This window comes from Podarcis melisellensis (assembly GCF_964234715.1).
Source record: "Podarcis melisellensis genome assembly, chromosome: 7".
Lineage (NCBI taxonomy): Eukaryota > Metazoa > Chordata > Lepidosauria > Squamata > Lacertidae > Podarcis > Podarcis melisellensis.
Window position 1 is genome coordinate 42,919,531 of NC_138539.1, and position 19,980 is coordinate 42,939,510.

At 42.7% G+C, this 19,980-nt stretch overlaps 1 long non-coding RNA gene across 1 annotated transcript in view; it reads left to right on the plus strand.

Annotated features, from left to right (window-relative positions):
- Positions 1–19,602, plus strand: part of LOC309373954 — a 67,121-nt gene extending 47,519 nt beyond the window's left edge. The window contains exon 2 of the long non-coding RNA XR_014170304.1: positions 19,425–19,602. This is a non-coding gene — a long non-coding RNA (uncharacterized lncRNA). The remainder of the gene's footprint in view (positions 1–19,424) is intronic.
- Positions 19,603–19,980: the final 378 nt, after the last annotated feature.

A 19,980-nucleotide genomic window follows, 5' to 3' on the forward strand; every position in this document is an offset into this window, starting at 1 on the left:
CTTCACGTTACAAACATCCACATAGAAGAGCCATTAATACACAATATCCTGGAATACTTCTCTGATGCCCAGGGATGCTGCACCCCCCTGCAATCCCTACACAGATCTGGCTGACACAGGCCACAAAACCACAGCTCGCCCCTATACACGAAGCCAAGCCAGAGCACAACTAAGTGCAGTACAGCCATCTTCTCAGAAAAACTCTTCACAAAGTTCAAGAGGTCAAGACACAAAGACTTTAGCAACTAATCCACACCTAATGACCCACCTAAGTGGTACTCAGGATATCACTCAAGAAATCACTCAAGATATCCCTCAAGTAATTAAGGAACAAAAGAAGAAAAGGCACACTAGCCTGGGAACTTCCTCTCTGCCCAGAACATTGGAGGCTATACACCACACCCCCTCAACAGTATTTATAGGAACTCAAACACTGAGATCCTGCTCTGGTCCAGTAACAAGAAGCCGAAAGCACCAGCCTGAAGATGACGAGTGAGACCTCGTCGAAACGTCGCCTAGACACCCCAACCTTTACACGGGAAGACACCCGAGGACACCAAAACCTGCATTCCTGTACCCGTGAAAATCTACGAAAGCATATATATATATATATATATATATATATATATATATGCAGGTTTTGGTGTCCTCGGGTGTCTTCCCGTGTAAAAGTTGGGGTGTCTAGGCGACGTTTCGACGAGGTCTCACTCGTCATCTTCAGGCTGGTGCACCAGCCTGAAGATGACGAGTGAGACCTCGTCGAAACGTCGCCTAGACACCCCAACTTTTACACGGGAAGACACCCGAGGACACCAAAACCTGCATTCCTGTACCCGTGAAAATCTACGAAACCAATATATATATATATATATATATATATATATATATATATATATATATATATATATTTGTGTGTGTCACTGATGTTCTGTTTCCATGTGACACCAAAGACTTTGAGTGGAGTTGACTTCCTCTTATGTAACTGTTTGTGCAGACTGTGATTCTATGCAGCAGAGATGGCCTGTGGCCTTCAAGATGTTGTTGGAGTCCAAATCCCATCAGCCCTAGCCAGCATAGCCAATGGCCAGCGGTTATAGAAGTCACAGTGCAGCAACATTTAGAGGGCTATAGCTTCCCCACCTCTGCTCTACATAGCTGCTAGGGGTCGAGTCATTTTTCACTGGACCACTTTCCTTACCACAGAAGAAGAAAAAGAAGAACATGCTTCTCCAAAAAGTCCCCAAAATATTCTCGCTAGAAGGAGTTCCTGAAACTCGAGAAAGACCAATCCAGCAAACTTTAAAGCCAGCTTTAATTTCTGATCAGAACAATCCCTCCTACCATGTTTTGTGCTGCAGATTTCAGACAAAGCTTGCTCTCAGTTTAAGAAAGCAGTCCTGCTGAGCACACTTACAAGAGCGTAGGTGCCACTGAACACAGATGGACTTCATTCTGAGTAAACGTGCCAAGGATTGGGCTGCCAATCTTTGTTTTGAAGCAAAGCTTATTTATTTTGACAAAATTATATCCATTCCCCCCAACCCTTAAAAAGAAAACCCAGATGGACAGACTGCTCCTTCTGCTTGAAGGATGATCATGTGGGATTTACAGTTTAATTGTAAGGACTTGCGGCACATCCAGCGGATAAGTGACAGAGGCGAAAGTCTTGCTGGCAGCTTGGGAGAAGTGCTGTAATGAGGCAAAACTCCCAACCTGATCTAATTTAGAGCCAAGCGGTGCTTCAGGAATGTGCAATAATTAATCTTTTTATTTATCCACTGTGAACAAAGGAAATTAAGGGCGAGAGGAATAAGATTAAAATGGGCAGACGTGTATTTCCTCTTAAGGACCCTTGTAGTTGCGTTCCTGACAGCTAAGGTTCAGAAAGACAGGACCAGATGTGAAGGAGGAGAAATCTTTACTTCGCTTTTGCAGAGCCCGGCAAGATGATCCTCAGTCTAATTGCAGAGTAAATGTCCTCTGAGCTGAATAAATGCCTGATGCACACATACTTCAAGGGACAATAGAAACAGCCTCAGACTGACTGGAGGCCTTGTAGTTACCTCCCTATGGGGGAAATGCTGTTTTTATCACTGGCACAGACTAAGACTCATTTGCCTTGGACATAACAAGAGTCCTACTCCAAAGTAGGAAGAATGTGTTGTGGCTCAATCAGTCTCACACCATACACACCTGACCTGGAAATGTTTGCTATCTACCTCCTCCAACCTTTTGCTACCTGTAAGCACCTATCTCATCTTGTCCAGCACCCCACTTGTGTTGTTTTCTGATAGCATTCATGGGGAGGCACATTCTGATAGGTCAGATACATCGGTGATTGACCAGAGCTGCCTCTTCTCAGCCCACCAATTACAGCTGTGTAAGGAGTTGGGCTACCTGTGAAAACCTGGGAAGATGACAGACAGGTGGGGTCTTCAGGAGACTTAGGGGCTGGGAGAGAACAGAATATCTAGAACAGGCATCCCCAACCTTCAGCCCTCCAGATGTTTTGAACTACAGTTCCCATCATCCCTGACCACTGGTCCTGTTAGCTAGGGATCATGGGAGTTGTAGGCCAAAACATCTGGAGGGCTGCAGGTTGGGGATGCCTGATCTAGAACAATGAAACTGTTGTAGGAAAGGGGTTTTTTCATGTGATTCTCTCCACCCACTCCCAGCAGAAGTCTGGGAAAGGGACAAAAGTAGAGATGGATACAGGACTCTTTAACTGCATTTCCCTTTTTGTTCTTAGGGTGAGCAGAACACCATCCCCATGGCAGAGGAGCCTTTCCTGCCAGAATAACTGTGGACAATTAAATGACCTGCTACCCCAAAAGGCACATCTGCATGACCTTGTCCAAGCCCTTGCTAAAGCACCAGGAATAGTTGCAGATATGCCTCCTCGAGAGCTGATGACATCTATGTAGCAGCAATACTTACAGAAAATGCTTTTTCTCACACCAGCTCCCCCCCCCACCACCACCTAGCTGTTTCTTATTCCCATCAGCTTTTGCAAGGAAGTGTCCAGTTTTTTTCATACACATTTACTAGAAGTGCTCAGTGATGGTGATTCCCCTAACAATTACCATGACTTTCTTCCGCGCATGCCCTGTCTGGATCTGGTTTCATCCCCCAATGCTTTTTGTGGATTTATGTTATGTTTGTTCCCTGTTCCCTTCATCTTGGCATCTTGACAACGTATTGGTAAATTCCCTATTACACAACAATTAAAACCATTTTGATGAATTTGAGGCACCAGCAATGTATTCTACACAGCATCAAATTTAAAAATTATAGGGGAAAACTGAGCATATACAGGGTATAGGTCAGTCATGAATAAAGCCTTTGTCTCACAGAATAGGTCTAATTGTCATTTCAAATGACAGTAGCAAACGTTGTCCTCCCTTTCTATGGCAGCATGTTCTGTGGTGTGTGCAGAGCTCTCTTTAAGCAGCCACTGAAATATATTATTAATAGCAGAGGGCACTATGTGATAATAACTGGTATAATTATTATATATTGGGAAACAGACAACTGCATTTAAGTCCTATATATCTTGGGGAATTCCCCCCCCCCAATTTTGGTAATAATTAACACTATATGTTATGATTAAATTATGGTTGACAGATTTGCTTATACTGTGTAGAGCAACTGACTTTGCACCTTCTCAGATGAACTCAAAGAATAATCGGTGGGCCAGACATCCATCTTCTCACTCCACCAGTGAGTTCAGTTTCAAGAGGCCTAAAGGACTAATGTTCACATGTTCAGGAAAGCAATGATCTTCTGAAACCATTGGCCTTTTGGAACTTAATTGCTACTTCTGAGCCTAAAAATTATACACTGGAACCTTTAGATAGCTGTAAATTACAGACTTGCTCCATCTCTTCTTCCTCTTCTTCTTCTTCTTCTTCTTCTTCTTCTTCTTCTTCTTCTTCTTCTTCTTCTTCTCCTCCTCCTCCTCCTCCTCCTCCTCCTCTTCCTCCTCCTCCTCCTCCACCACCACCTTCTTCTCATTCTCCTTCTCCTCCTCCTCCTCTACAACAACATTGCCAGAGCTTTCTCAAAATTCTGAGATGTGCGCTGCTAACCAGCCTTCATCTTGTCCCATTCCCAAGAACTCTCACTGTTTCTCCCTCTCCAATAGTCCTCCTCTTGATTATCTCTGTTCCCATCAGCTTCTTAATAACAGTTCTCCTGCTGCAGCTTTTCCTTCCATGCCTATCCTCCCATCGACACACTGCCAATGTTAGATTTAAGCAATACAGAAGCAGTGACTAGCCAGGGGGTAGAGATAGGATGAGATGTGGGGGGTGGAATCCTGACAGAATATGGCAGGTCATGAACAGAACTTAGTGTGTCTGGTGATAGGATGGAAAGCCCCAAATCTTCACTATGCTGGATTTTCATGCCATGATGCCTGCCCAAATATGTATGAAATATGTATGATAACTATAAGGCTGAAAATATATGCTGCACTTTTATAACACATCCTAATTGAAATTAATGAACATACAAAATTAATGAACACCTTCACCCTATACCTGGAAGTAAACCCCATTGATTGAATGGGACTTACTTCCAAACTGATCAATAGTGTATATAGATGGTTCAATTCTTCCTGAAGCTCCTAGAAACAATATATGATTGTGATGATGATAATGTTAATGACAACAGATGACATGGTAACATATTCCTAGTAAATAAAACAGAGTAGTCTGAGCAGAGGCATAGGATGTTGCATTCTTAAAAATAAGATAAGAAAGTGTTCATTCATGAGCCGGATCTTAGATGATCCCCTTTGCTGCATACACAGCAATATTTCATCTGAATGGGTCTTCCTTGCAATTTTATTGTGATCCATCTCTTGAACTGAAACTGGGCTCCAGAATATTTGTTTTATAAGAATGTGATTGTTCATTCAGATGAAACATCTGTATGACTGTGCTCCCATGGAAGTAGGTCCAGAAACCATAGTGAAGTGTTATATCAGAAGTGGCACACATAATTTTGTTCTCGTTATTTGTTGCAAATGGCAACTGAAATGTTTTAGATTAAATCCTTGGACAAAGATCGTTATACTCTGACACACAGCTACATTTGTTAAATTTAGAGCATGGATTCCTCTCAGGGTATGTAAGCTGTCCTCTGGGAATGCTCCTCAATACAAGCTTGCGCTCTCTATTTTTGGAAATAATTAAACTATAGTGTAAGGAGTTATTAGACTAAATGGCGATGTAAGCCCCAAAAGCAAAATAGTTGACATTCCAATATTATGCTCTTGGTACAGTGTCACACATTATTTCTTTCAGCTCCATTAAAAATGAAATTAGATTCAATGGAAGTCTAAAAGGTAGGCCTTTGTGATGTATTAAGCAAAGGTATTTGGGTAGATTAGGAAATAAGTACTGTTTACAATTGGCTGTTTAAAAGTGTAAATCCTTACTGGCACATTGATTTTCAGAGTAAAACTGCTCAGTACTTAAAGCATAGCTCAAGCTTATCATCAGAATCAACAGTTATAAAACTGAATTTTGAATCTAATGGCGTATATAATATGAAATCTGGTTTGTTGTCGACCTTAATAGAGAACAAATGAAATACAAAAAACATAGGGAAATAAGCTACTGCTCTGACGTTAGCTACTGGGAAACTAAGTTTGCCACTGATTGTATATCTTTCTTTAAATAAATGCTTTGCGCAACTCCCTATCCGTTGCAGCTCCTTCTCAAGGTGTTGTAAAAACCGAGAAACTGAACAACCCTAAAGCATATTTATACAGATTAAATGGTTTCTAATACTCCAAAGAGCACTTAATCTGCATGAATGTTCTTCATGTAGCTACGTGCCTCTAAAACTTGAATAAGAAGCCACAGCACTTTTGAAAGTATGCAGTATATTTTTACTTTAGCAAATCAACCAAAGGGGGGAAAAACCAAAGAAATATTAATTGGCCTGCCAAACAATTCAAGATCCAACTATTCAGAGGAACACCACCTTTGCCCTTTGCTCTCCATCTACCCTTGATGGACAAAGCTTTTAGGAAGCTTCAGTTCTCCCATCTTTACCTGCCAAGTCTTTAGAGGAACTAAGCTTGGAGACGTTTCTAGGAAGTGGTTCATAAATGAATAAAGAATGCCACAGCAGCCACTGCCTTCTTGGGGATCTTGGATTGGTCTGAGAATTAATGGTATGTTTTAGAAGAAACATGGGTGATCTGGAAAGGGCTGAGCAGCAGCAGCCTGCAATGCAGACTGACAAGAGAATTCTGCAGAAACCAGATAATGTTGAATACTTGGGCACAAAGGGTGTTATCCCACATTAGTCATGATCAGGAGTCCGACCCATTGAAATAAGGGATCACCCACACTTCTGCTTCTCCCATGCCAAGACAGCTTGCATCTGAGCAGTTTTCCGCTTCCCCTGTGATTTCTATGTATGGGTCCAAGCGGCTTCACTCTTGTCCTGCTGCTTTCCCCTGAAAAACCCACTCTTTGGTGATAAATCAGAACAAAGAGCAATTTACAGAAAACCCAATTGCCATCTTCTCCAATTCAGTGCTAAACTGCAGGTTTTCTTGGGTGGGGCAAAGCAGCTGGGTCAAACAGAAGTGTGGCTGGGCCCTAAATGGACTTGAGTTCCTTTTATGTAAAAGCCAAGACAGATGTGATGTGGAAGATCAATCACTCAATCTCCTAATGTCAGAAAAAGGCTAGGGAAGGCGATGTCTAATCCTTCCCCAATGTCATTTCTCCAACTGAAATTGCCACCCACCTTGAAGCTGTTATTACCCTTGCTGGAGGGCAGGGGAGATAGGTACCATATCATTTCTGATTTTTATTTTATTTTTACTCATGGGGCCAAATGGCAGCTTTTGAGAGAAGAATAGTAATGGGAGGGGCATAAAGACTTACACACACACTTTCCTAGCATCACTCTCCAGAGCCAACTGGATTTCCTTCCCCACTGATGCTTTTAATATCAGAAGGTCCCATCACATATCTTCTATGTCACATGTCCAATGTACAACATAGTTACCAATGGGAACAAAAATATATTCCAGGAGCATCACCCTCAGTATTCCCACCTTTCCCTCCAAGTAGCTCAAAGTGGTCACATGGTTCTCCCTCTACTCATTTTATCCTCATAACAACCCCCTGAGGTGGGTTAGGATGAGAGAGAGTGGCTGGCCAAAGTTCACCCAGTGAGGTCATGGCTGAATGGGGACTAGAACTCCAGCCTGCCAGGTCTTAGCCTAACATTCTGACTGCTGCACCACTCTGTTTCATCACTGGGTCTACATGGAGCACATCTGCTTCTGTGTCACCTCCCAACAACCCATCTTTATTGATTATCAGTGTAGCTTACACAGAGAAATAAGATGTGATAGCCGGTTACCTCTCATTAACCAACTGTGGACGTAATAAAATAGACATGCCATTTAAGTACCATATATTTTCTTCTTCCAACATTCAAAGGCAGTATTGGCAGAATGCAAAGGTGAGCAGAAGAATGGAGAAGAGGCTGTACAGACTTTTCTCCTATAGTTGTTTCCCCCCTCAAAAGTGTCCTCCAAGATGCTGTAGTTGGCCTGAGGCGAAAAACAGAACACAAAAGCAGCTTTCAGATGATTTTGGACAGGGAAATGACCAGAGGGAGAAAGCACCTGTCTCCATCACCATTCTTCCATGCAAACTCACAGCCACCGAGCACTGATATTGGAAGAAAGACATACACAAATTACAGGACAGTTCTGGTTTCTCCCTGAGTTTATATGCTAACTGTGCATTCAGGATTATTAGTCCAATATTAGTATTATTAGTATCAATGTTACTCATCCTTTACCCTAACGCCCCAGGGCAGATTACAACAATAAAACAGTTTAAAACAATTTTCAATCACAAGACTAAGATGGGTCCTAAAAATGTACCCCACAAGAAGAAGAAGAAGAGTTTGGATTTGATATCCCGCCTTTCACTCCCCTTCAGGAGTCTCAAAGCGGCTAACAATCTCCTTTCCCTTCCTCCCCCACAACAAATACTCTGTGAGGTGAGTGGGGCTGAGAGACTTCAAAGAAGTGTGACTGGCCCAAGGTCACCCAGCAGCTGCATGTGGAGGAGCGGAGACACGAACCCGGTTCCCCAGATTATGTGACTACCGCTCTTAACCACTACACCACACAAGTGTTAAAAGCCAGGGTAAAGCTCTTCAGAATTCAGTGGAAGCTGTATAAAGCGTGGGCCAGTTTGTTCACAAGCTTATTTAGCTCAGCCAAAAGACTAGAAAGAGGGGTTCGTCTTACAATGCTTTTACTGGTGTCTGAATGAATGGGTCTCATGAATCAATAATTTAACAGAGCTGGGGCAGGTGGCGGTGGTGCCAGAGAATGGAAGATACAGCAAACATTTCACTACTTCTTTGCTGCTAACAGTCTGCAAAGCCAGGGAGGAAATAAAGCGGGGGAGAATAAAGTGCATAATACCAGTGTTTAAGAGTGAGATTGGATGTATGCAAACTCTCTATAGGTGATTCGTGTTGCTATGGCAGAAGCACTTGAAAGCCTAATGAAATACGGCAGAATCCATTCTGCAGATCTGCATGCAAAATTCAAAATCAGCTAAAATACAAACAAAGCTCACAGTAGCTCTGCTGTGCCTCTGCAAGCTTAAGGGTGTGTGGAAACTTGATGTACGGAACAAGTGGCAAATATTGAATACAAAGTACTTTTCCAGTAGTTGGATCCCAGAGCTGAATAAATCTCTCCAGTAAGCAGTGCCCAAGGCTTAAACAGCATCTGAAATGAAAAAGATACATCTGTCAACTGGTATGTAGAACAGGAGGTAAACGACTTGCCTAAATGAGTGTAAACACGAGCAGTCCAATGTAGGGGAAGCTAAAAATTAGGTAAAGAGAAATTCTGAAGACACCAGAAGAGATGAAAGTTAACAACGATCTGAAGAAGACACTTGTCCCCATTTTTGTTTCTTACTTTATATTGTTTCATTTTTAATAGTTCATTTGGTAGGCAAAAGTGGAAATACAGTGCACTCCTTTCATAAAGGTAAAGGACCCCTGGACCATTAAGTTCAGTCAAAGGTGACTATGGGGTTGCAATGATCATCTCGCTTCAGGCCAAGGGAGCTGGCGTTTGTCCACAGTACTAGCCATTGGGAGGAAACCAGATTATTAATAATAACAACAACAACAACAACAATAATTTTTATTTATACCCCACCCATCTGGCTGGGTTTCCTCAGCCACTCTGGGTGGCTTCCAACAGAATATTAAAATACAGTGGTCTGTTAAACATCAAAAGCTTCCCTAAACAGGGCTGCCTTCAGATGTTTTGCATTGATAATCATGCCTAGCACATTGTACCTTTGTAGCTTAATTCAGTGCAGTTAGCCAGTGATCTATGTTTTTAGTTATATGAGGGTTTTATTGTATACATAATTATTGTAAACTTTTTTTAAAAAAATGAAATTACAGTATACAAGTATTTTATACATTTCCTCATGAAATATATTCTGCATATGCTATGCTTAAGAATGCACAGATAATACAAAAATACACAAAGAAAATCATAAACGTTGTTAGAAGCAATTTATATAAATTCAATAAATTCAGTTGGGAGATACTGACTAACATTAGTGATACGGCAATTACAAAAAGTGAGGGTGGGACAAAAAGAGTGAGGAAGATATAAACTCCTAATTGAGTTGCTGTGCACTAGAAATTTGATAATAGTTTCCCATTTCAATAGCCAAAGAAACAAACAAAACCACAGCTACCACCCAACCCCAATATGATAGAATGCTATTTGAGTGCTATTGCTTTCTTGGAGAATTTAGTATAACCATTTGAAAATATGGGTGGGGGGTTGTTTTGTGAGTGCTTTGGGGACACATGAAACCCATAGCTTCTCAGACTCACATCCAGAGTGTGTCTACTGACCACATATTACTTTTAGCTTGCAGGCTACAATGTGTTTTTCACCATACTTGGCTGCAGTTTCAAAGATTTCTTCTGCTTTACCTTCTGGTGACAATTTGGGCATGTGCCATTTTGTCTCTAACAGGTGGTGTACGTGCCTAAAGAAATAATATAGTAATAGGTAATAGGTATAACTGGAATGGATATACCGAAAGAATACAAAAATCTGTTTACGTACACAACAACAGCCACACGGATGTTGATAGCCCAACACTGGAAAGAAGAATAAGTCCCAACTAAATAAGATTGGTAACTTAAATTAATGGAATATGCTGAAATGGCTAAATTAACTGGAAGACTAAGAACTCAAGAAAAACCCACTTATAATACTAAGGACAATGTTCAAAATTGGAAATAATTAAGGATAGGGAAATTATAGACATGTACAATACAAGATGGGACGCAGGTGGTGTTGTGGTCTAAACCACAGAGCCTAGGGCTTGCCAATCAGAAGGCTGGCGGTTCGAATCCCCGCAACGGGGTGAGCTCCAGTTGTTTGGTCCCTGCTCCTGCCAACCTAGCAGTTCGAAAGTGCTATAAAGTGCAAGTAGATAAATAGGTACCGCTCCAGCGGGAAGGTAAATGGCGTTTCCGTGCGCTGCTCTGGTTCGCCAGAAGTGGCTTAGTCATGCTGGCCACATGACCTGGAAACTGTCTCGGACAAACGCCGACTCCCTCAGCCTGTCAAGCGAGATGAGCGCCACAACCCCAGTGTCTGTCACGACTGGACTTAACTGTCAGGGGTCCCTTTACCTTTACAATACAAGATAAGATAAAAGAACCAGGGGAGGGAATGGAGGGAAGTCAAGGGATCTGAGTAATTCCAAAATATGGATTTAATAAGGTGTCAAAATGTTTTATTTTCTATTTTTTTTAATTGTATTTGTTTGTTATGGTGCATATGATGAAAATGTTTAAATGTGAAAATTAATTTAAAAACTTGATAAAGAAATAAAAATAAAGATATAATACAGTGGACCTTTTGTCACTCAGTAGGTTGTCTGCTGTAAATGCAGACCTCAAAATACAACTGTCATTGCCTACCCTCTTAACTGCTGCTGCTGCATGCAGCACTATGGTTAACAAGCTGCCTCTCAATTCATGGACACTGACCACCTTACCAGTTTCTTGTTGAGCCTCATGTCATCGTTCTTACTATTCTTTTGCTGCCAGTTATTGGCATTGAACATCAGCAATGTGTGTTTTCTGAGCCTGTGGTGCATGAAAACGAATCAATCGGCATTTGACTGTATTCTTTTTGTATCATAGTCACTTGTTATACTACCCTATTGAAGGTGTTCTGCTCCAGATCCTCTCCATGTGCCCTGATCTCTTGTTTGTGTTTGGTTTCTGTATGAGCCGCTACAAAAGTATCACAGTTTCCACCCTGTCAGTTTGAACTCAGAAAAGGAATATTAGATTAACTGTCGAGATGTTGCAAGGGACAGAGCAGTGCAGTCGTAGTATCTGCTACCATTTTTACCACTGCTACCTCCTCCGTCCCCTGTGCAGGTGTGGAGGAAGGGAGGTGCGGTGGGTGCGGTCCACCCCGGGTGTCAGCACTGAGGGGACATGACAAAATGCTGGGTGGCACTCACCGCGGGGCCTGCAGCATGCCAGGGCTATGCCTCTCTCCTGGGAGAGACGCAGTGGCTTTGGTGCGCGCAGGCTCTGTGCTGTGCAAACGGTCCACCTACTGTCTCCCCCCCAACTGTAGGGCAGCTGAGTGGGAGGAGGCAGGCAGACTCCAGAAGCCCCACAATGCGCCCACCCCTATGGGCGGTGCACGCCGGCCCTGGGCACGCCGCCCTAGGTGCTGGAATGGCTTCCTCCGCTGCTGCCCATGTGCCCACAAAGCAAGAGATAGGAAAGGTGCTCTAGCAGCTCAACAGAACATCATTTCTTACCAACGAGGAGACTGGAATTACAAGTTCCACCACACCAACCAGAAAGTGACACTGTTCATGTCTATTTTTATACCTTGGCCTTGAGATGTATTTTTTCAATACTCACTCCAGTTGTGATTTTAATTTGCTTTGAAGTTTTTAACATTGTATTTTACATTACTGAGAGCTACTCTGGGATCTTGTGGCAAAGGGTGGATTGTTATTATTATTACTACTATTATTGTTACTATTATTATTTCAGTCTGCGTTGTATTTCGGATTGTAAGAAGTACAGGATACACATTTAAGGCATGAACAACACATACTAAATTATTAAAATAATACGTAATAGATTATTCAGGAGATGGAATTCCAGGAGAAACCTAAATCCGGTTCATAGCTGTCTCCAGTGTTGTGCATGTTTTGGCAGGATGTCGACTCCACAGAGTCATTATAGAGCAGCCCATGCTCATACGGGAAGCAGCGTTGAGCACCAAGGCCCACTGTTGTGTTTTGCTGTAATTGGATGGCGGCATCACAGATTCAGATCTGTACGAAACCACAAAGCTTCATAGGCAATGTTACTGTCCTCTATCACAGTTCAGTGGAATCAGCAAGGTTTGACTCTGAGTAGGCATAACCAGGATTCCCTGGGTAGGTGGTGAAGGTAGAATTAAACTAGGTTATGTTGCCTGCTCAGGATAGAATACATCCCTCAACCTGGTAGTCCTTAGGTTGATATCGAAAAGAAACCTTAATGAGGAATGATTTCTAGTTCACCACTGTCATTTTCTTGTCACGCTGGACTCATTTTCCTAACACAATTGCCTGATTCAGGAAAGATGACTTTTCTCAACTTTGAGGAAATAAAAAGTATGTGCCACAAACTCCCTGGGCATATTAAAGCCAGGATTCCTGACAGTTATTTTCCCAGGGTTCTGCCACTTGACCTTCTACTTCCTGTAGAGACGAAACCTTATGGGAATCTTCCACTTTGACCCAAAGTTTAATCTTTTCTGCCTGCTCCTCTTGTGCCCTTTCCAGCAGATGCTTATATGTTATCTGTTGAACAGAGTCAGAAAGGTTGCTAACCAGCTTTCACCTTATCGTCATACCAACAATTCATTGATTCTGAGGTCTCAAAGGAATGTTGAGATCATCTAGTTTGACCTTCCATACACACAGAGCATTCAAGTCTCTCCCAGCTATTACTCTATCAAGTGCACTCACTTGTCGGGTGAATGCTTTTCCTTTACAGTGGTATTCAGCCTCTGTCTGCCTCAGTGGAAGGAGCTGGGTGGGATGGCCGTCAGCAACTTTCCAAGTTCAGCTCAACAATTCTGTCATTCATCATTTCCGTATACAAAAGCTAAGGGCACAATTCAGCCCTTGTGTAAGCTTTGTACAAGCTCTTCTACAGCCCAACACTAAATATGTTTACTTAGAAGCAAATCCCATTGAGTTCAGAATGGCTGATTTCCCAGAAAGTATTATCAGGATTGCAGTGAGACTTAACAGTTCTTAACCTGGACTGGTTCCAGTGAGATATTTCAAATTGGTATGCAAGTTGATTATTAAAAGAGAGCAAAGGTTCAGCTCAGTCTCGGTTGACTGCCATCAGCTATAAACTAGTGTCTGATTATGGTAGATGACCCTCTCAAGACTGAATATAAAGTAAGATGTGAAGCAGTTTTGGCCACTCCTTCCTGACAAACTAGTCTTTGAGGAAACCACTACCCATTGAGACTGGTACATTAAATAACTCTTCCCTGCACTGTGAATGATATCATCGGTTGCTAGTTTTGTGCACAGTTAAGAGTTGCTACCTTTGCAACACAGCCCACGTTTTCTTTTAATACTCATGAACGAAAGTGTATTGTTATTCAAACAGTAAAAAAGGGGGGGGGGAAATAAAGACTGTTCCTGCAGTAGCCATTGTGTGAGAGAGCTTTTACAAACTGTTTTCTTAATGTCAATAGCATGCATATTTCAAGGACATCTCCCATTAAGAGCTCTACAGGGGTGAGATGCTTACAGCATTAGGTTTCCTAACTTTGGGAAATGCATGCAGGGAAATGGCTATAAATGCGTGTCTTTATTATGTTAGAAAGGCATTGGATGTATGAGATATGTCATTCTTGCAGTTCACATGCCTTGCGCTCATATGTGACCCCTCCAACATCACAAAGATGCATTTGTTTGCATTCGCCTTTTTCCTGGCATCGCCCAAGCATGCGTTTTCAAAATGTCAGTAAGGAAGTATAAAATTGGAAGCATTCAGCACTGTAAAGGAATTGAAAGCATTTGTAACTCATTTTTGATATCTATAAGCTGTTACTGCATGTAAGAACTCTGGTCCATGTCTTCAGTGTGATTCATTCCTTCATGAGACGATACAGAATTCTGAGCATGAATTGTAACATTTACTCGGTTTCCCCCTCTACAAAAAGAACAGCTATTAAATAAAGCTGGTCAGAAATTATTCACGCCCTTTTGTTACTCCAATGTTTTCTGTAGTTCTGTACAGCCCTGTGGTTGGACAACAAATGGTTCCCGGTGTAAATTTGATATTCCCCATTGCATTTGGAACTGTTGCTTGAGATCAGGCATGCCACATGACACCCTTTCCATTTCCTAACTCGATGCATTAACTCAACCTGGCTGGCACAAAATATTCAGACTGTGCTTCTGAAGCCCACTTTTCATAAACGTTATATAGCACCCAAATTGGTTGGCATGAATATTCAGGGAGGCAAATACAAATTGTGAAAGGGGTGGGAACATGACTGGAGCAAACTCATTTAAAAACATGAGCCATGACTTGCATTTTCCCAGTATTCTTCTGGCTAGATATAAAATAAGTTTTATGTGAGAATTTCTTGCCAGAAATATCTTTCTCGATAGGGTATGCTTTCCAGAATATATATCAAGTCCACGTCTGAAACTATGGAGCGGTCTGTGTGTGTGTGTGGGGGGGTGTTTACAAGAAAATGAAGCCAGTCGTATTCTTGGCATCATTTGACTCTGCTGTGCTATCAAGTTTGGCTTCGAATGTGTTGGAAGTCTTGGTTATAGTTCCTCAGTCAGAGTTATACAGATGGGAGGAAAGGGAGAAGCCCGTGAACAGGTGGTGGCTGTAACAGAACCAGCAGGTGGTCCTTGAACAATCAGCTTCATCAAATGTATCAGACACCAGAACCAGAAAGCACAAAACCCAGCATCCTAGAAACATCTTGCAAGCTTGGATTCTGGCAGCCAGACAAGAAGCCCCCAAGGAACCTGCTGTTGGCTTCCACCAACCCTAAACTGGCCAGAGTTACGCCATCGTTTTCGCTTTGCCAAAGTGGAACTGAAAGACAAATTATCCAAAACCATCCATAAGCTCAGCATGAAACAAAGCTCTTCAGGAAAAGATACTGCTAGACTTGTCACCTCAATCAGGGCTGATTCTCACAACCATTTCAGCCAACAGCAGTCATGAGGAAATGTACTCCCAAGTCTCTTTAGCAGGCATCAGCATTTATCATCCACCACCCCTTTCACTGGTTCCAGGTTTTTCGGAGTACCTTGTGGAACCATGCCAAGTCCTCAATACTGTATTTGTTCACATTTGCCCACAAATAAGTCTCATTGAGCTTAATGACTCGTGAAAGTAAAATGTTTTGAATCAGGCTACCTGTGTGAACTTGCCGATCGCATGGTCGGCAGTTCGAATCCCCGCGGCGGGGTGCGCTCCCATCATTCGGTCCCAGCGCCTGCCAACCTAGCAGTTCGAAAGCACCCCCGGGTGCAAGTAGATAAATAGGGACTGCTTACCAGCGGGAAGGTAAACGGTGTTCCGTGTGCTGCGCTGGCTGCCAGATGCAGCTTGTCACGCTAGCCACGTGACCTGGAAGTGTCTGCGGACAGCGCTGGCTCCCGGCCTATAGAGTGAGATGAGCGCACAGCCCTAGAGTCTGGCAAGACTGGCCCGTATGGGCAGGGGTACCTTTACCTTTACCTTTACCTGTGTGAACAGTAGTTGGCAGTAGCAGGCCAGAGGTGGAATTCAACTAATATAAGTGGATATAAATATAAGTGGATTTCAGAAAGCCAATTTAAAATACAATTGGGTAAAAAGCACTGCCCTGCCCCACATTCCCCCCCCCAATAAAAACCCTGCCAGAAACCACAACAAAGCCGTGACAATTTTCTGTGTTTCTCTAGGCGGGGGGAGAGAATTTTTTCACAAGTGCTGAGGGTTCTTGCTGCCTATTGAGTCTCATGAGGAAGTATGGCTGGAAGGGGTGGGGTAAATATTGCACTGCTTCCTGCTGACCAAACTTTGTGAAGAGCAACATGATGTGATATGACTGGGTATTGGGGCTTTTTTGTTTAGAGAAAATGCGAGAAAGAGGGGACACGAAAGAAGTGTATACAATTACGTATGGTACACAGAGAAAGTAGACTGAGAGACGTTTCTCTCCCTCTTTCATACTAGGACTTGGGGGCATCCAATGGAGCTGAATATTGGAAGATTTAGAGTAGGCAAAAGAAAGTACTTCCTCACACAGTGCATAGTCAAAATGTGGAGTTTCCTCCCAGAAGAGGAAGTGGTAGTCACCAACCTGGAAGGCTTGAAAAGAGGATTAATCAGATTTGTGGAGGATAAGGCTAAGTATGGCTACTAGGCATGGTGGCAATGTTCTCTCTCCACTCTCAGAAGCCATTTCTGGGAATGACAGCTGGGGAGAGCGCTGTTGTGCTCAGGTTTTGCTTGTAAACTTTCCACAGGCATCTGGTTGACCACTGTGAGAACAGGATGCTGGACAAATGGGCATTATGTTCTTACATTCTTATCATTCCCAAAGTGCTCCTTCCAGCTGGGAAGCTGTGCTGAGAGCCTTGCACATGAGTTGTGTGGCGCTATTGTTTAAAGTTTCGAAACCAAGGCGGCGGTGGTGGTGGGAAATCCCTTGGCCGCTTTGGATGGTTAAGTGTAGTGAGGGCAATTCTCCCTTCCCAAATACAGTATGGGGAAAATATATTTCAGGAAGAGTTTCTTTTACTGAACAAATGGCTGAAAAATAATAATAATAAAAAATCTGTAGCACATTTTTAATTTAAAAGCGTCAAGGGGAATGTTTACATGGTTATAAAAGAAAAGGAAATAAGTGCTATCTTATTTGTTTATGATAAGCTAGGGAAAGGTTATGCATGCAATGCCAGCATTTAGACTTAGGGCGAAATGATACATTATATTATATGCCACAAATTCTAAAAGAATGCACCTGTGTGTGGTGGCAGTGAGACAAGTGTGGCAGGTGTGGACTTTCGCTTCATAGCCAAAGCGTGTAGTGGCTTGAATCCTGGGCCTAGGTGTTTAAACGACTATAGTACTTCAGAGGCAGATTTAGGGGAGAAAGCACAACAGGTTTGGTTGCACTGGCGTGGAGCCTCGGGGGTGCCACAACTATGATGTAGAATCGAAAGCAAGAAATGGGGGTTGGGTGTGCCAAAATCTGGCATCCCACAAGGAGCTGCTGAAATGTGAGACCCCAAGGTCCACCACTAAGCACTTTAGGGTTGCCATACATCCCGAATTTCCTGGACATATCCAGAATACTGCAGTCGGAAGCAATGTCCGGGCGGAAATCTCTGTAATGTCCAAGAAAATCTGAACATATGGCAACCCATGTTGGAAGTGTAGATTTTGGATCAATAACTTTTCTGACTTGAATTTCACTGTTTGAAATATGGCAACCCTAACTTCGTGTCCCACTTATTTCTGTTTGCAGTTTGAAAGGGAGATGGCTTCCCTACCAACTCTTCCATCTCATACCTTCCCAAGCACCCACCTCACTGTTATGTCCTGATCAGCGTGAGGAGGACACAGTTACCACAGTACTTCTTCATTCTACTCAAACCACACAAAGGGTGGGAAACCTGTGACCCTCTAAGCATTGTTGGACTCCACTCTCATGAGCCCCACCCAGCTTGGCCAATGGCCAGGGGGCATGGGAGATGTAGTCCAGCAAATACTGAGAGGGTCACAGGTTAAGGATGACGTTGATTTTCTTAGGAGAAAATATCAAATACTTAAAGAGAGAGGGGGAAATACTCTTGACAATTAGCACGTTTCTTGCTAAATAACAGCAGCATTGAAATGTTATTTCAAATTGGGATCAGGTGACATTTTTTAATAGTCCCTTCAGTCTGTAATTCAGAATGCATCTCCTCCCAAGTATTGATGTGTCACGAGCCGAGTTATTGATTTCCCTTAACAATTTATTTCAGCCATCTGGTGTCTTTCATACAGGTCTACTCTTGTAGATTCATAAGACAAGCTGAATTAATGAGACATTCTATTAAAAATAATAATAACATAACAACAATGTGTATCATATATGTTTATATTAAATAAAAACTGATAAGCTTTCTCCAGAAAATATCCATTGCAAGCTTTACCCTGCCTAAACTGGCATTCCCCAATCTGGTGCCCTCTAAATGCTCCCAACAGTCCCAGCCACCATAGACAAAAGTCAGCCATGATTGGAGCTGGAGTTCAACAGCATGTGGAGGACCACAGGTAAGGAAAGGCTGGTCTAACTGCATGCCCTCACTTCTCAGCCATTCAATTCAGACATCCAATAAAACAAGAAATCATATCAAAGTTTTGAATCATGTCAAAGTTCTGTCTCTTCCAGCATTCTCTCCCACAGTGGTGAGGCAGATAGCCTTGGAAGTTGACTTCACAAAGGAGCAAAGGAGGAGGATGCTCACAGCAACTGTTAGGGCGGAAGGTAGGGAGGTCAATAGCAGATGCAGCAAGAGTGGAGCCAACTAATTCTGGATTAGTTCTCATCTTCCTCCCTGTTTAGTTCCATAAAGGCAACACTGAGGCAGAGGAGGAGCCTGACAGCCAGAGCCAGGTTCACACAGTGTTTTGTGTGGTGGTTGTTTTTTTGGTTGCTGCATCACACTTAACTGATACTAAGTTTGTGGTCTACTGAGACCCTTAGATTCTCTTAACATGTACTACTGGGAAGCCAGGCATTCTCCATCTTATCCTTGTGTTGCTGTTTCTTCCTGTGTACAGTAAGTGAAGAACCTTACATTTGTCCCTATTGAAATTCATTTTGTTAGTTTGGGCCAGTTCTCCAACATGTTAAGGTCATCTTGAATCCCAATTCTGTCTTCTGCAGCACTAACTACCCCTCCCAGTTTGGTGCCATCTACAAATCTGATGAACATCTCCTCAATTCCTTCATCCAAGTCATTTATAAAGACATTGAACAATGGGTCCATAACAGAACCCTGCAGCACCCCACTTGTCATTTTTTCTAGGTTGTTGAGGAACCATTAGTGAGTACTCTTGGGTTTGGTCCATCAACCAGCCACAAATCGATCTAACAGTTACTTCATCCAGCCCGCATCTTACCTGCTCCTCTGAAATACTATTATGGGGGACTTTGTCAAAGTCTTATTGAAATCATGATACACTATATCCACAGCATTCCCCTGATCCACCAAGCTTGTAACCAACCATTTAATTATCTGTTCTAGGACCTTTCCCAATATTGATGTCAAGATGGGGAAAACATTTGCCTGCCTCCAGTCTGCAGAGACCTCATATGTTCTTCAAGAATTGACCATGGATGGGAAAGCTCAGTAATAAAATGACAAGAGGACAGAAAAAGATCCCCCCCCCCGAAGATACTAATAATAAAATCTGGAAATGTGATACTCTGTGGGAGTCTGGTGAACAAACCCCATTACACCTAATGGCAGGCTCACACAATGTTCTTCAGTTGCTCATTTGCAATACATTGTCCTCTACTGCCCAATTTGAAACAGAGGGGAAATCATTCACAGAGCAAACACTTGAGCAGCTTTCATTGTCACTGCTAGTACTGTATATTTAGTTCAAGAAATTGGGTCAATGTGCTTTTTTTATTTTACCCCTATTCTGCTAGCCCAACAGGAACGCTGGCAAATTACCGGGCCTGCTGGGTCCCAATCCTGACTTCCCTGCAAATTTACAGCACAAGCACTCACGTACAAACACGCAGACACACAAAATGGAGTGTGCGGATGGCTCAGCTGACACAGCCACAGGCAG